Below are 15,927 nucleotides of genomic sequence, written 5' to 3' on the forward strand. Positions count from 1 at the left end.
GGGGAAGGCTTTAAAAAATATTAGACAGTCATGCTCCCACACTCCTCCTTCTACCTGTCTGCCTTTCACGCACCATGATTTCGTTCTCTAAAGGCTGTTTTACACGGGGCACGGAATTGCGCAGGTTAGAATTGTATTAATTTCTAAAATGGCTTGGAATTGTGCGAATGCATGAACGAAATTAAAACAGGGGCTATTTTTCCATCTCACGTCCGCGCATTCTCGCATGTGTTCTAGCAAACACCGCTTCACACGACGCAATTTTGACTGCGCCTTCGTACACGCGTCAGATTGTGTAAGTACGTGCCCCATGTAAAACGGCCTTAAGACCACTTGCGTGTATGCTGCAGATTACGCTCTTCACTTGTTGGTAAAGTTTCGGGCCCTTCCATCAACATTGGCACAAGGAAAAAATTCCAGGCGTTCGAATTAATGGCTGAAGTGTTTGCCTCTCCTTCAATGGGCTCGGGATCTATTCATACGGTGAGGAGATTTTTAGACTGCCCGATCCCTGCGTTGTGGAGGGAGCTTGGAAGTGCAGCACACCATACGTCGGACGGAACGTTAAGCCGTCATCCCCTTGACGACTTTCTACAACTGAAAGCTACTGCCGACGCCAGATTTCTCTCCACCAATCCGTCCCAACCCCTACCTATCGCACAGATATCTTCATTGTCTCTCCCTTCCTCAAAATATAATATCATACTATGCCATAAAAAAATGGCTGACTGCTACAAAATTTTACTACGGTAAACCTTTCATCAATATATGTCACTTTCGGCCATTACGTATAGAATGTTGTCAGGTATTTTTGCCGTTGATAAATAAATCAAATTTTGAATTATTACGCATTAAATATTTACGGAATTAACGTTTACATCTACGCAAGCGTTTCACAAATGTACCCACATCTTTGCACCCTTTCTCCGATTGTGATTGCCCCTGTTTCCCTCTCCCATGTCTCTCCACATTGCTCCTTTCCCCTTCATAGTCCATCCCCCTGGCTACTCAAACTTAAAGCGAGTTGGAGAATTGAGCCGCCGAATAAGTTCAACCGGGGAATAAGTTTCAGCGGGCATGAATTATCCCCCTTTTCGTGTAAGTTTCGGCTTGTTTTAAAGTTTGATTAAATGTGCGCTCGTGTTATTCGGTGGGGAAACGTTATTCCTTTACACTTCCCCTGCATTTATATTTCCCTCTCTTTCTCTGTTTCTCGCTCGCTTTTAGAATGAGCATTTGCGACCGGAGTGGGATTCAAGTTTTTTTTTTTACTCAAAATTTCCTCTTCGAATCCACTCGCATAATTTCATTCGGAAAATGGGATGGCTTCACTCGAATACTTTTCTCAGCTGAGCGAGTCCATGGAAGTAGTTTTTGTGTGTTGCAAGAATTTTCTCAAAATATAATTGTGCGTGTGATAATTTTCAAACCAATTGCACAAATGTGTGCCTATATAGTATTCGTTTCCTTACCTATAAATTCATTCCTCATAGCTACTGCTACAGTATGATGGAGATGCATGGACAGCCCTCATCGTTGTCTCTGTTTACCTTTGATCCTGTTCGTGTAGCAAGGAGTTTTAATAGTTTTCTAGGGGAGTGGGTTATTCATTTTTCTGTCGATGTATTTGTTCTTCTTTGAAAGGAAGTGTCTTGGCTATTTATTCACCATTTAATGGCTCATTTAGAAAGAGGTCCCTTCCCTACATTTAATTGGCTGCTAGAGCAGCGGCTCGACATGCGAACGCCTACGTTTACCGTTGAACGTGGGTTATCAAGGTTTATGTGAAATTCCTTGTGTCTAAATTCCTCGAACTGCAATACCTTTGAATGCCGAGAAGAGAACCGTGGCTTAAACTGCATTTATATCTTGCCGTATGAAGTCGCGTGTAACCTGGCGGTGTAGAGGAGAGGAAGGCCAAAATTTAAATCACAGCCGTGGTGAGAATGAACGTGCCTAGTGACGCCCTCTAATCAATACACAATGCCGAGAAGAGAAGCAAGAGGCAGGTGTTGCTTAGGCCCTGCTCTAAATTCATCGTCAAATTCCTCTCAGTAATGATGAAGCATGGTTATATTGGAGAGTTCGAATTGGTCGATGCTCATAGGGCTGGAAAGATTGTAGTAAATCTTACTGGAAGACTCAATAAATGCGGAGTGATCTCACCACGATTTGATGTTCCAATCTCATTAATTGAGAAGTGGACAAATGGCCTCCTCCCATCAAGACAGTTTGGTTATATTATGCTCACCACGAGTGGAGGAATTATGGACCATGAAGAAGCTAGACGGAAACATCTAGGAGGGAAAATTCTTGGATTCTTTCTCTGAGAATTGTACTGTATCACCTCGTTTTGGCAGGTGGGGTTTCTTTTGAATAAAAATCTGGTCATTTTCGTTCTGTTGGTGTAATTCAAAAAGTATAAGTACTTAGGAAAACTTAAAATGTTGTCACAGCTTTTAATTCATCAAAAGTTATTTTCCTTGGCGCGAAAAGCACTAATTTATATTTAACTTCAAAGTAATGGATTTCATATTTATCCTAACTTTAGCTTTAATAAATTATTGATGGGTTATTTTTTTACTACAGGTACTTGAGAGAGAAAATATTAAGAAGCCACTCAATTAAAAGGTATTTACTATGAATATATCTAAGTGAAAAATATATTTAATTGGACTGATAAGATTTTCTTGAGCCACCAGGATATTATTTCATTTGCGAAACACATTTATTCACGGTAGCAAAACATATTGAACGGTTTCAAGTTTTTTTGTGAAACTCTCCAACGTTGCAACGTGAAAAAGATGTGAAACTTAGCGAGTTTATTGTGATCCGAAATTAATATGTCAGCCTGATGATAAAAAAATATATAAAACGCAAGTGACAGTAAAGCTTTTAATTATTTTTTTCCTTCATCGCAATATGAGTGAGCATTTTGTTGGATTACCTAGGTTTTTTGCATTTTTAAAACTAATTTTCTTTCGTTATCCTTTTATTCTTATTTCGAAACTAATTCATCGAAAATTTGACGCTTGCGTTTAAAATAATTTATATGTCAATCAAAATTTACTGTTTACCTAACACCTGTAATAAAGAGGATGTATTAGCCTATCGTTCCCATTTAATATTCAAATCTGGCGTGCCCGATTTTATGCTTTCTCTAATTAGCACTTAATGAGGCCTGCTGATCATAAATTTCAATTTTCAACCTAATTATTTGAGTAATAATTATAATCATCAATACTACGATTAACATAATTATGCACATATTAATGTATCTATTTCATCTACCTGAATTTTAATTTTATAATAGGCAAAATTTCAATTAATATTTAATTAAATCATATATTAATGTATCTATTTCATCTACCTAAAATTTAATAATTTAATAAGAGGCAAAATTTTACTCCTCTAAACACGTGTATACGCGCATAAAAATATCAAATTTACAAAAAAAAATTTTGTACATAATTATATTGAATTACAAAGAACTTCTGATGTATATTCCACTTGTTGCAATTCCTTTAGATAGCAGAATTTTCAACATTTCCATGCTTTTTTTACCGTTTCATACCGTTTTTTACACATATACCGTTTTTTTCTCAATTTTCAGGTTATTTTTACATTTATTAAGGGTCAAATAACTTTTTAAAGATGTTTTAGTTTCCAACACATGCCATCGGTGAGTATTTTTTCATTTTTAAATTTTGTCTTTATTATATGTGTTTTCATTTATTATATATTTATTAGCGACGAAAGATGTTGCTAAACTCCTTGATATAAATTTTGAGGTATTTGGCCATTACTAGATTTGAAATGGCTTAAGAGCAGTTATCAGGATTAAAAAGTAAACTTCTCGTCAACTATCCAATTATACAGTACATGACAAGCATAACGTGGTATGAGCTAACTCCTTATTCGTAGTGAGACGAGGAAAAGTAATTATTATTTTATGATTATTTCAGACGAACTGATGTCATTGCTGAATTTCATATTGAACTTTAAGTCCAAGTTCTTTGAATATAATCAACATTGTAATAAATCCTTTGTTCAGTCAATTACCCTCGTGTAGCTTCATAATTTCTGTTTTGTACTATTTATGAATCACGTATGCTTAAAAATTTAACTCAGTTGTTTTCACATGTAAAGGACATTTATGATGAACATCAAATTGTTAAAATTATAACAAACTATTTAGCAATACCTACCCTTAAAAATTTCTGTTATCTATCTCCTGATCGAATAAAAACCAAAGCAATATATTCAACCTTACCTTCATCTGGTCAAACTCATAGTGAGCGAATGTTTTGCAATGCATGTACAATGGAGTGAATGGTTGCGGTCCATGGACTCCCGTGCCTTGCGCCCAGGTCATGCTGATCCTAATTATCTTCTCCCGAAGAATTCGCTCTTTATGGAGATGTAGTTTATACCCCTCCTGCCCATTGTTATCTTCAGAGAATATCTTCCCTTTTATGAGGACCCTGCTATCCCTTTCTCTCCCTCACTCTTACGATTTAGTGCACGCATCAATTACCGCGGTCCCACTAATGGTGTTGGAGATAAGAGCCTCTCGAGAGAGGGCTCCAGAGCTTTATTGTGTGTGATGCCTCGTCGATATTCAAATCCGGTATTTTCATCGAAACAAATCTAGTAGAGTATCATAGGGCCGCTCCCGATGTGTGTACCTACCTACGCACACAATTAAAAGGGGGTAGGTCGTTTAAAATTCTATGACGCGATATTTAACAAGGGGGGGATTGGTTCAGTCATAGTAATGTAGTTTTCACTGCTCGGATATTTACGTTTCTCACAAGTGAACGGCATGTAGTGAGAATAGCCGAGAGTACTTGCCTTTCGTTGCGCCTGAGGACGGGTTCAACGGGAGAAAGGACACATGTATCTCATACTATTTTTTTTACCTCGGGTGAATTCAGGAGTAATTACAATAAATATATACCCATCGTTCCAAGTGTGATGTTCCAATCTCAAAAATGAAAAGTTCTACCGCATATACTTATACGAATAAATCTTATTTTAGCCTATACTGATGCATAAATTCACTTTAAATTTCCTGTGTTTTATTTTAAAGTACTACCTTAATTGCTGGAACAAGGGAAAGAGCTATTTACACATGGTAGATGATATTAATAATATTGCAGTAACCGATTAGTCTGGCCTATCGAAAGCACATTCTTCGATTTATAATCTGCCCTTATATAGAGGTGTATAAATGGCCTAGTATGGCGCCTGCCGGCTCTATTATGTCTAGGTTCCTATTACAAGTTTCCTCTTATCTCCTTTCGAAGTTGCAGAAACCGCATGCCTACAGCCAGGTATTCCGGGGAGTCCGAAGCCAATGCATCGTAAACGTAATTCTCCTATCGGCTGTTTCCGGACTTAGTGTTGTTATTCCCATGCATGTAACCAAAGGCGTAGTATTGAATTTCAGAACGAAGGGATTAATATTCCTCTGATGGCAATGCATGCGTTTAATTTGTGCGAAGAGTAACTGGTCCATTCTGCCGAAGGTATGGTAATTTACGTGTTGTGGAATCAAATTCAGTTGCTTCTCCGGGTGTACGGTCTTTCGTTTCACGCACGCTTCCTTTGGAGTAATAGCAGGTTCAACTTGAGGGCACACCACGTTTGCTTCGAGCAACCTTGCGTATATATATTAGAGTACTTCGTTGTTTCATATGTCAGTATGTATGCAAACATTTTCACTCATCTCGGTTTTTTATTTTTCTAATTTTTGAGTGCAATTCAAAGTATTAAAAAATTGCCAACCTATTCAAATGATAACCATGACGTGATTCACCATTAATCCTTTTCTCGAAATTGTTTTTCTCTATCATCTCAAGTATTGAATAATTAAATTTAAATAATAATTTAAAAATATCGTTTATACTAGGCACGAGGTATCAGCAGCTGTCTTAAGTCAGTAAAGTTTTAGAAATACCACATGGATTGACTGGCAGGTGCGTTTTTTTACATCACGCAGCATCTGATCTTCCTTTCATAATTCGAACACATTCAACATAGAAGACAAATTTTGATGACATATTTTACGAATATTTCTCGTCGTAAAATTTATATTTCTTTATCTAGTTGAATTTGTATTGCTCAGAACAAGTTCATATTAAATGATGACTTTCTAAGGAATGAAAAAAATGCTATAACAAAATTATTACCATTATTACTAATCGAAAAAAAGCTAATCAAATGCGAATTTTTAGATGTAAGGATCTTTCTATACCCATTAAGGACAAGGAAACTTAATTACACCAGCTCAGACGTCATCTCTACCAATTAAAAGGTAACATTTATGTGGCTTGGTAGGTTTACTCGAATTATGTTGTACCAACTTGGATTTATTTCATGTAAAAGAACAATATTGTTATTTAAAGATTAAAGGCTCCTTGCATGGAATAATATGTAAACCATGAGAGGAATGCACGCTTTTTTCCCTCCAAATCTACCGTTTCTATGAAATAACGGTGCATTTTAATTTGATTTTTATTCAAAATATTTCTAAAGTCTTCTTCCAGCCAGATACATTGAAATATATTTCATCGTAAACCTGTTACTCCCACCACAGGAGAAAAAACATTCTTCCCAGAATATGCATCTACCTCTCCTTATGGGTCACAAAATGTCTTAATGTTTGCTCATCTTCCCAAGGAGGGTTCAACGACCCCGCGTTAGGTGGCGTAAGGAGCTATCTTTTGGCCTTAAATGTCCACTGTGTTATTCTTGCCTAATTTGTAGCTCCTTCTATTCCGAGTTAATACCGAACTTTCTTCCACCGCGGAGGAAGATTATAACTCTTCTTGGGTGTATTAATTTTTCACAGTGGGCCCTTTACCGTAGCAGCGGCTCCCTGGCGTGATTTTTACGGCTGCACTGAGCTATAAATTTTAAAACCATCTACTTTTACTGCCTTTAAGGTGAGAGAAAAAACTTAATTCTTTCTGCCCGGAATCGAATTTGAAATTATCTCTTTTTTACATAAAATTGTTTTAGTTCTGTCATTTCCACTTGGTTCATTCAATTTTTGTATGCGTAAATAGAAAGCCATTTTGGAAACATTGTAATCATACTGCGTCCCGGCATTGCTTTCGTCTGTGGAGTCAGATGGTTACTACTTAAGATTTAGTCTGGCAATAACGTGATAAATTTCGGCTTATCCCAGAGAAATTGTTAGGGTATTGCAATATGGGCTGTAATATACCTGGTATTAAAATAACTCATTTCCGTCCAATATTCAATCTGATGTGCATCGGCACGGATGATGGAGAAATAGCAAAACTTGGGGATGAATTCTGATAAGTTTTTCATATTATTAAATTAAAATTTTATAAAGTGTTGCTCGGAAGTTAGGACATGTTTATGATTTAAATCTTTCCCGGCGAATGGTACACGTGAACATTATCGTACCCAAAAACTCTCAACAAAAATTGAAAACAGCCAGTTTTCTTACTCGGTGAAGAGAAAATTTCATTGATACAATGAAGATTCGCCAATAATTTCGCAGATTAATTTAGTTTCTTTTACACTAACTCAGGCGCTGATTAGCCAGTCAGTGAAGGGACGACAGGCTCTAGTGGATGCGTTAGACGAGCGGTGCGAGGAGTGTGGGATGAAGATTAATCACAAGAAGACTAAGGTAATGCGGTTTTGTAAAGTATCGCGAGCGAGGAATGTGAGACTCAAGATAAAAGTAGGTGGGGAAAAACTTGAACAGGTAGAGCAGTTTAACTACTTGGGCAGCACATTAGAGGAAAACGGACACAGTAGCAAGGACATGAGGAAGCAAATTGCACTAGCAAAGGAGGCGTTCATGAACAGGAAGGAGCTTCTGAGAGGATCGTTGTGTAAGAGTTTTAAGAAAAGGTAAGTGTAGAGTTTGATTTGGAGTGTAGCTCTCTACGGTGCGGAAACGTGGACACTGATGAAAGAAGACGAGAGAAGATCGGAGGCATTCGAGATGTGGATATGGAGAAGAATGGAGAAGGTGAAATGGACGAAGAGAAAAACGAACGACGAAGTGCTGGATATGGTTGGCAAGGAAAGGCAGCTTTTAGATGAGATACGGAGGAGACAGAAGGTATGGAATGGAGGAGTACTTAGCGGGGAGGGGATGTTGAAAATGATGTTAGAGGGTAGAATGTTAAGGAAACGAGGGAAGGGAAGGAAAAGATTTTTAGATAAATTGAAAGGGAGTAGGTCTTACAGTGATTTGAAGAAGGCAGTGCTGGAAGGAAAGGGAGGTTTCTAGATCACTTCTTGAACACTCCATGGAAACCTACCTTAATCGGTAGAATACTACGATAATAATAAAATATTTGTTTAACTAATAAATTTCCTTACCACCATAATGAAAATAGTCATCCATTATTGAAATTTAGTGTAGAAGCATTATTTATACGCTATGTCAAGGCCTAACTGTTGAGACCAACCACTTCAGTCAATTGTATATAAATAACTCGGCGTAATATTATACTTCAGATTTTTCTAATTGGGGTTGATGACTCTAGGCTCTCCAAGGAGCCTAAAAAATTAAATAAACCATGTTGACAAAAGCAAAATTGGCTGTTATCCTGTATTCGTTCGCTATCAATATTCATTCACTATCAATTTGGAATTTGCTCAAATTCCCGCTTGCTTTCCAACCATATGAATGCTTCTGCAACATGCAAAATCACATTACCATGGCCTAAGTGTGAACTCGCAGGTGATATGGTCCTCTAAGTTGATGTAGTAGGCTGAGAAAGAGTTAGGATCGAATCGAGGAATAATAGCCTTGATCGTGTTTGTATTCAAAACGAGAATCGTCCCGGTATTGACTCAGCGATGACCGCCACGGGGCAGTCATGGAAGCAATTTCTCCTGGCCTTGGAAACGCTGGATAGTCATGTGATCTCGTGAACCTTGCTCAAGGTTAGTGGCAGTCATTCGTGATAAGGTGAGAAGGAAAATTGGGATCAGTAGATCTCTCCTCCACTAAGAACCCTTCCCTCTCGTTGCCACTAAATTCGAGTCGTGATAGATTTGTATTGTATACATGAATCCATTTTCACTCTACCTTTGTAACGTTAGGAAAACAGTTAATGTCTTTATGATAACGTATTAATTTTCTACAAATGTGCTAATGAGGGCCTCATTGTTTTTTTTCCATATAGGGTGTGTAGAATTGCATTTAATGTTGAAAATTGCATCTGTATTCCAAACTTAAGCGGACTTTCTTCTATCGTAAAATTTGTACGTACAATATTCTTTCGCATAGTTTATGGAATACCCTAAGTTGACGGTGCATGTTCCAGGAGACTGTAAATAGAACATTTTACCATATTTACCATTTAATTGTATACCTTACTTAAGTCTAGAGCATTTAAGCCAGAATATGCTTGCAGAAGGTGATTGGTAAAAAAATTCCAATGCGTATTCGTATTTATGTAGGTACTTTGATATAGATTGTCTGCCTATTGGATTTTCTCTATAATCAAAATAGATTTTTTCACCCGAACGATTAGGGTATTTAATGAAATATCAATTGCTGAAAAATGGGTGAATCCTCTGGAAGTGGTTTTTTGCCGGCTGCGGCGGCAGATAGTGCTCAATCTTCCTAAGCCAAAGGTCTCGTGTGCGAGTCCCATCAGAATGGAACGTGCATCACCCAAGACAAGATGCTCTACAATTGTCCGACAATTGCATTCAAAAAAGTTAAAAATAACGTGTATCTTATTTGCTCTCAATCGATATGAGACATAACTCTACCTTGAGGTAAAAATCAATTATATTTTTGTTCAGGGTAAACGTTAGTATGCCAGGTTGTAACAATGTTGTAAAAGTTAGTTTCCTCAATTAATATCAGTTAAGAATTTGAAAGAATTCTGTAAATACTCGTTTCGGAAAATCATGCTCTGATAAATTGCCATCGACAAAATCGTTGAGAAATCTCTCTAGTAATATCAACTTTGGTTTTTGAAGAGACTCCTTTATACATTATGGGAAATAATTTACTCCCTGCTCACCCTTTTAACATAACATTTATTTTGGTATTCATGATGAAAGCATTTTTATTTCTGTATAGTGGCTATCATCTTGGAAGGGGAAATTATCGTCACTCACCGCAAAATATATAGCCAGCACGAATTCACTGGGGAGTGTGAAGATGGCGAAAGCTGACAGTCTCCTTAAGCCCTCGACGATAAGCTTTCGAAGTTTCCTCTCCGCGGCTAGTGAGTATGTGAGGGAGGCTAAACTAAGTTACGCGTTGATTGAGTGTTGGGAAGCTCAAGGAAATGGAGTGGTCTTCTCTACGCTACTTATGGATAACTAGCGAAGTCAAACGAAAGTGGACTCGGGATGTTTTGAAGGGGAACTTATTAAGGATAATAAAATCGTATGGACGAGACCAGTCATTTTTCAAAGGTATCGGATGCAAGTAAAACTTTTTAATTTTCACTTAGTGAATATTAATTGGCACCACTAGGGATTTACAATTAGATTTTGCAACACAGCTGTAACCTGGTGAAATAACTAATTTATGAAACCGTTGTCGTTCCATATTAAATTTATTTAGTGAAACTAAAAAGTGAATTTTTTATCTTCCATATATGGAAAAGTTAGAAAATGAAATAAGATTTGATATTTTCCTATTTTAGTAATTTGCAATGACTATATTTTATTCCTTTTTATTGAATGAATGCGAATGAATGCTATGAATACTAATTTACCCTATATCCACCGTGAAAACATTTTGTTGCCTGTAAAATTATCAACATTTTGCATGTGCAATACCATTCAATACCTACAACTTTATTGTCACCACCCCTGTTCAATTTTATTCTTAAATTTTTTCAATTCCGGCAGGTCTTTTCATGCCATCCAAGTACTTTTTAATGCATTTTCGTTGTCCATAAGGATATTTCTCTCTTCAATATTTTAGACCGTATTATGTCGCAAAAATTGTTAATAAAGACTTTCTAACATTTTTACATTTTACATCGGTAGAATCACTCGGTCATAATTCAAAAGCATTTTTCGCGGATGGATATCCTAAAGAAGTCCTACTCTGAAAATTTTCCATCGATAAAATCTTTGAAAAAATCTCTCCAGTAATATCAACTTGAGTTTCCGAAGGGAATAATTTAAACTCCATGGAAAATGATTCCGTTCCTGCTCACCCCTTTAGTATAACATTTGTTTTGGTGGTAATGCTCCGGCTTGAATCCACTATTCAAACCACTCAGTCGATTCCCAATGCTCTTGCAATGCAGCCGGAATTCATTCCGTCCCTTTGTCTACCACCCCCTGTTTCCTCTTACCCCTCCAAACTCCCTCGCCGGTGGAAAGGGGACTCATTTTCAAAGCAAATACACTTCAAACCCGAAGATTGTCTGCCTATAGAGTTTACTCTGCTATTAAAATCCATTAATTCCATTTCTGCGGGAAGTGTATTGGCTTAGTAATTGCTGGAAAATGGTTGAACTCTCTTGAAGTCTTTATGAACAGATATAATAGTTAAGTCTTTATAACTATTCAATGCAGTTATGCTTTATAGAAATCATTACTTTTTGAGGACTTTTATGTAGAGAATTGGAGATGCCCTACCACTCCTGCTCGGACTATTTTCGTGATCTATTACTAAATGTAAAAATATACTATCAACTTGTAGTTTTCAGGGATTAATGGATAGACTCTTCTCGGCATTTTTCTAAATCTGAATTTTGAAAATTCCACCTTATTTTCTAAAATTTTTCAGATGTGAGATGCAATAAATGTGTTGATTTATATCTACTGTATAAACTTTCAAATTTTCATAATGACAACGGTAGTATTAAATAGGCAATACGTTAAGAAATAATACAAAACATGGTCTTAAGAAATGAACGGGGTGATGCGACCTCTTTAAAATTAATCAATATCAATGTTATAAATTATCTTCTAAATTACTCCATATCATTACAGCTAGTTCTGATTACTTTTAAAACAACGTATCAGTTTTTTACAGTGCTCGCTCATTCTTTTCAGTAATTCAACTCTGGTTGCATGGTGAGGGTAGTGATCACCTCATACCAAGCCACATACGAGTGAATGTCGCACATTCAATGTAGGGGGCTCATTTATTTCCTCACAATTCGAGAATTTCCTTTTAGGAGTTATTGGAAGGCTTCAACTGGAAATCGAACCCGGAACTCCTCGGGTCCTGTACCCAGCAGGGCACCACACTCCCCTGAATTGCTATTTGAACAGAAAATAGAACCCGTTTTACATTTTTGTAAATAATGCTTTATTTCAAACACCTGATGGTCGAAAATAGAACTTACATTCAGATTTGTTTAAATACATTTTCTAATCATTGCGGATGGCTAAAATCAAATCTGTAAGTTTGAATGATTATAAACTTTTAATGGTCAAGATCTCTTCAATAATGAGGTTAAATATTCTACTTTATTATGCTTTTCAAAGCTTTTAATGTGCTTTACAACGAAATTCTCTTATTTATACTTGACCGTTTAGGGATATACTAACCCTCTGTTCTTTTTCCCTTTCAGGTAAGACCGAGACTTCTGATGTGATATATTTTCGTACGGCATCTTGACGATCGGTGGTGAGTTGGGTATTTACTGTCTTAGATATCAATAGTTTAAACGTATATAGTAATTTATTTCACTCTCTTCCTGGTTTATCAAATTCACTGCTTCAGTATACATACTTCAGGATGCTTATTAACCTACTGAGAATGAATATTTTCACTCGAGCCCATTTTAGATTTTGTACAGTAATATCAAGTGACGCGTGTTAATTATTTATCAAAATTAGTCCCATAATTCTTATGTAATATCCATTTCATGAAGAAATAATTGTCTGTTATTGACAGGTTAACCCTTTAATTGAAGAATGAATTAGTATTATTTCCATAAATAAAAATCAAAGCTTCATTTTCAGATTTACCATATATATCATAGAGTAGAACTCAATTTTTGCCCTGAAATATCGCATGATTATTAAGCGATTACGTGCACCGAGATCCTGGATTTTTAGTTTTTGCTTTTTGAATTATGGGAACCTGTTCGTCATTATATGTATTAAACTTTGATAAAATATCGAAGTTTCGAATCAGAGATTAATTAGAATTTAACCCATTCTCTGTCGAAAGGAATGTAAAATTAATTAGCAATCTCCGCCGCTAATTGCATCACGTTTCCTTTAGCTGCCGATTAGATTGAAAAATCGAGTATTCATTTTTGGTCCGTTCGAGTATAAACTCGTGATGTTTTAATTCTACCAATTATTTAAAATGATGATAGTTTCTTTTTGGAATGGTAATATCGATTAAATAAATAAATTCTTCCGTTGCCGAACTTGGTGTGCAGCGAAGGATGATTTTGACTGCGGCAGTTGCCCATTCTGTGTTTCACATATAAGCCGAGTATTTGTTCTTCCTGCTTCTTCCTCTTTAAGATACTCACTCCGCGTCAGCAAGTTTAGAATCAGGATTAAAAATTGAATTTTTATAGCATGGACGGTGCCATAACTTTCATCATCATTATCAACAGCCATCAATCGTAAGATTGGCTTCACGCAGCTCTCCACTAAATTCTCCGATGGACCAATCAAACACCTACGTAATTCTTCTGATTTACATCCTTGATCACCTGTTCCACATATTTGTTTCATCCCTTGCCTACCTTTGCAGCTCTTGCCTTCCATCCGTCCTCCAACGGTATTCATAACTATTCCATCGTGTCTCATGATATCTATGTAATAAAAGTGAATTGCTGCGCGTTAGTTTCGCTAAAACTCGAAAATACCTGGACCGATTTGACTAATGTTGGTTTTAAAATATTTGTGAAAGTTCATGGAAGGTTTAATTGGTAAGAATATTGTTTCGCAGGGCACAATAGGCCCTAGAATGGCCTTTGACTCATTTCCATTAGAAATACATGTAATGTTCCTTGTTAATGCCTAACCAAAATTAGCCAAATCGGTTCAGCCGTTTTCAAGTTTCATCGAAAAGAACTAACTGCAATTGATTGATGCATAAGTACGAGGGTGGTACGAAGTTTAATGGGCCACCTAGTTGGCTATGAAATCGTCTCGTCCTCTCCGCAACATTTTCAAAAGACTTCTCTCCTACTCTTCTGAGAACTTCGGCATTGCTCACACTATCCATCCGTTTTATCTTAATCATTTCTTCATAACACCATATGTCCAAATCTTGATTCTGATATTCCAAACTTGATTTTTCCGTTATTATCATTGTATATGCCTCACTAGTAGCTGGGAGCACACTGCAAGTGTAAGTCCTTATTTTGTAATTTTATGTAAACAAGTGTATTCATTGATTAAATTCTAAAACGTTCATAAGAACCAAAAATCCCGAGAGGTGCATATTTCAGAAAACAGCCGATGCAAATATTCAGAATTATGAGCGTTGAAACCTAACTAGGATCTAGTTGTTCACAAGGATGCATTTTTCATGATATTACTGGTAATAATCATCGTTAATAGCATCGCAATACACATTGACAAAATAATTGCACAAGTTGGTCGAAGCCTCGGTCTGTAACAACAGATTGATTGGTGTTGAATTATTTTATTTGACTGCTAGTATTGATGTAGCTTGACTCTAATCTTACGCCTCCCGTCTCATTTCATATATTCATAAGCCGTTTAACGTCCCACGTTTACTAGATTTCTTGATTAGGTGGATATCATCCCAACTTTTCACACCCTTCGCAGTGCAATCAACCCTAATTAGAATGCACCCACATCTGTGCTAGATTTTAAATCACCCATCGAACTCCTGCCCACCATCCCACAAGCTCGTTGAGATCATCCACTTAATACCTCCACCCTCCTATAAGGGGCGCTTTTGTCAATGTGCGTCATAAATCTACCTCGAAAAAAAATTAATAAAAAACCAGCTCCCATGCCCAGCTTCAATTTACCATTTCCGTTTGTGTATCTGTGGCCATTTTTTATTCCCTACGAGCTACCTCTTGTCACTTCTTCCGATGTTATCAGCAACTATTGCTTAATATTTCAATTAATCGAATCTTTCGTCGATGTATCGATCGCAGACATGCGGGCAGTCACTTTTATGTGTCTAAAACAGGATCAGGATTTAGGAAACAGTAATTACGAGAGTTCAGAATTATGCCCAATCCAGTTACTTCTGTAACAACGGTCATTTAATTAGTATATGCTGTGACGTCGGGATACCTCAAATAATTTAACCTTCCTAGAAATCTCAATTTGGCATTCCCTTCTTTCTTACACGTTCTACCTTAAACTTCTATCATAAACTTTCTTTTTTAAATCCTCCTTATTTTTATCAAAAATCATAGTAACGGCCTTTTAAATAAACAGTTAACAATCTAAAACATCAACCTAGCAAAACATATTAGCGCATATACTAATACAATTCAAAACCCAAATAACGAACAAAAATAAATAAACAGGGTTAAATGAAATAAGTAAAAATGGAGTTGATAAAGGCAAGACGTGACTAATGATCAGCGAAACATAAAACCAATAAACTTCTGTGAAGTAACTTCATTTTTCTGTTGTCCATCCGATGGTTACTATTTACCGTGGTTATAAATCTGAGTGTCTTAAGCAGTCGATAATCGATGTGGAAATCACCTATCGATCAAGCCTATATTCAACTCACTTTCCGAATCAAGCCACCACCGTCCTTTCTCAGTCCCAAGGCGGCCTCTTCGGTGAATTCAGCATCTGCTCACATTCCAATAGCCCCAGCAGCCTCTTTTCCTTCTTCCTCTCTTCCCCGGTCCACCTCCGTAGTCAGGGTCGCCAACCTTTGAAGATGGTCTCTTCCCCACCCCCCCTCCTATTGATTCCCCCCTGCCCCACATCAGCGCAGGGGTCTCTGTAAACACTTGATGTCAT

At 36.8% G+C, this 15,927-nt stretch overlaps 1 pseudogene; it reads left to right on the plus strand.

Annotated features, from left to right (window-relative positions):
• The first annotated feature begins 1,943 nt into the window (after positions 1 to 1,943).
• Positions 1,944 to 2,338, plus strand: LOC124162305 (annotated as a pseudogene).
• The last annotated feature ends 13,589 nt before the right edge of the window (positions 2,339 to 15,927 follow it).

The sequence above is a fragment of the Ischnura elegans genome, chromosome 7, assembly GCF_921293095.1.
Source record: "Ischnura elegans chromosome 7, ioIscEleg1.1, whole genome shotgun sequence".
Taxonomy (NCBI): Eukaryota; Metazoa; Arthropoda; class Insecta; order Odonata; family Coenagrionidae; genus Ischnura; species Ischnura elegans.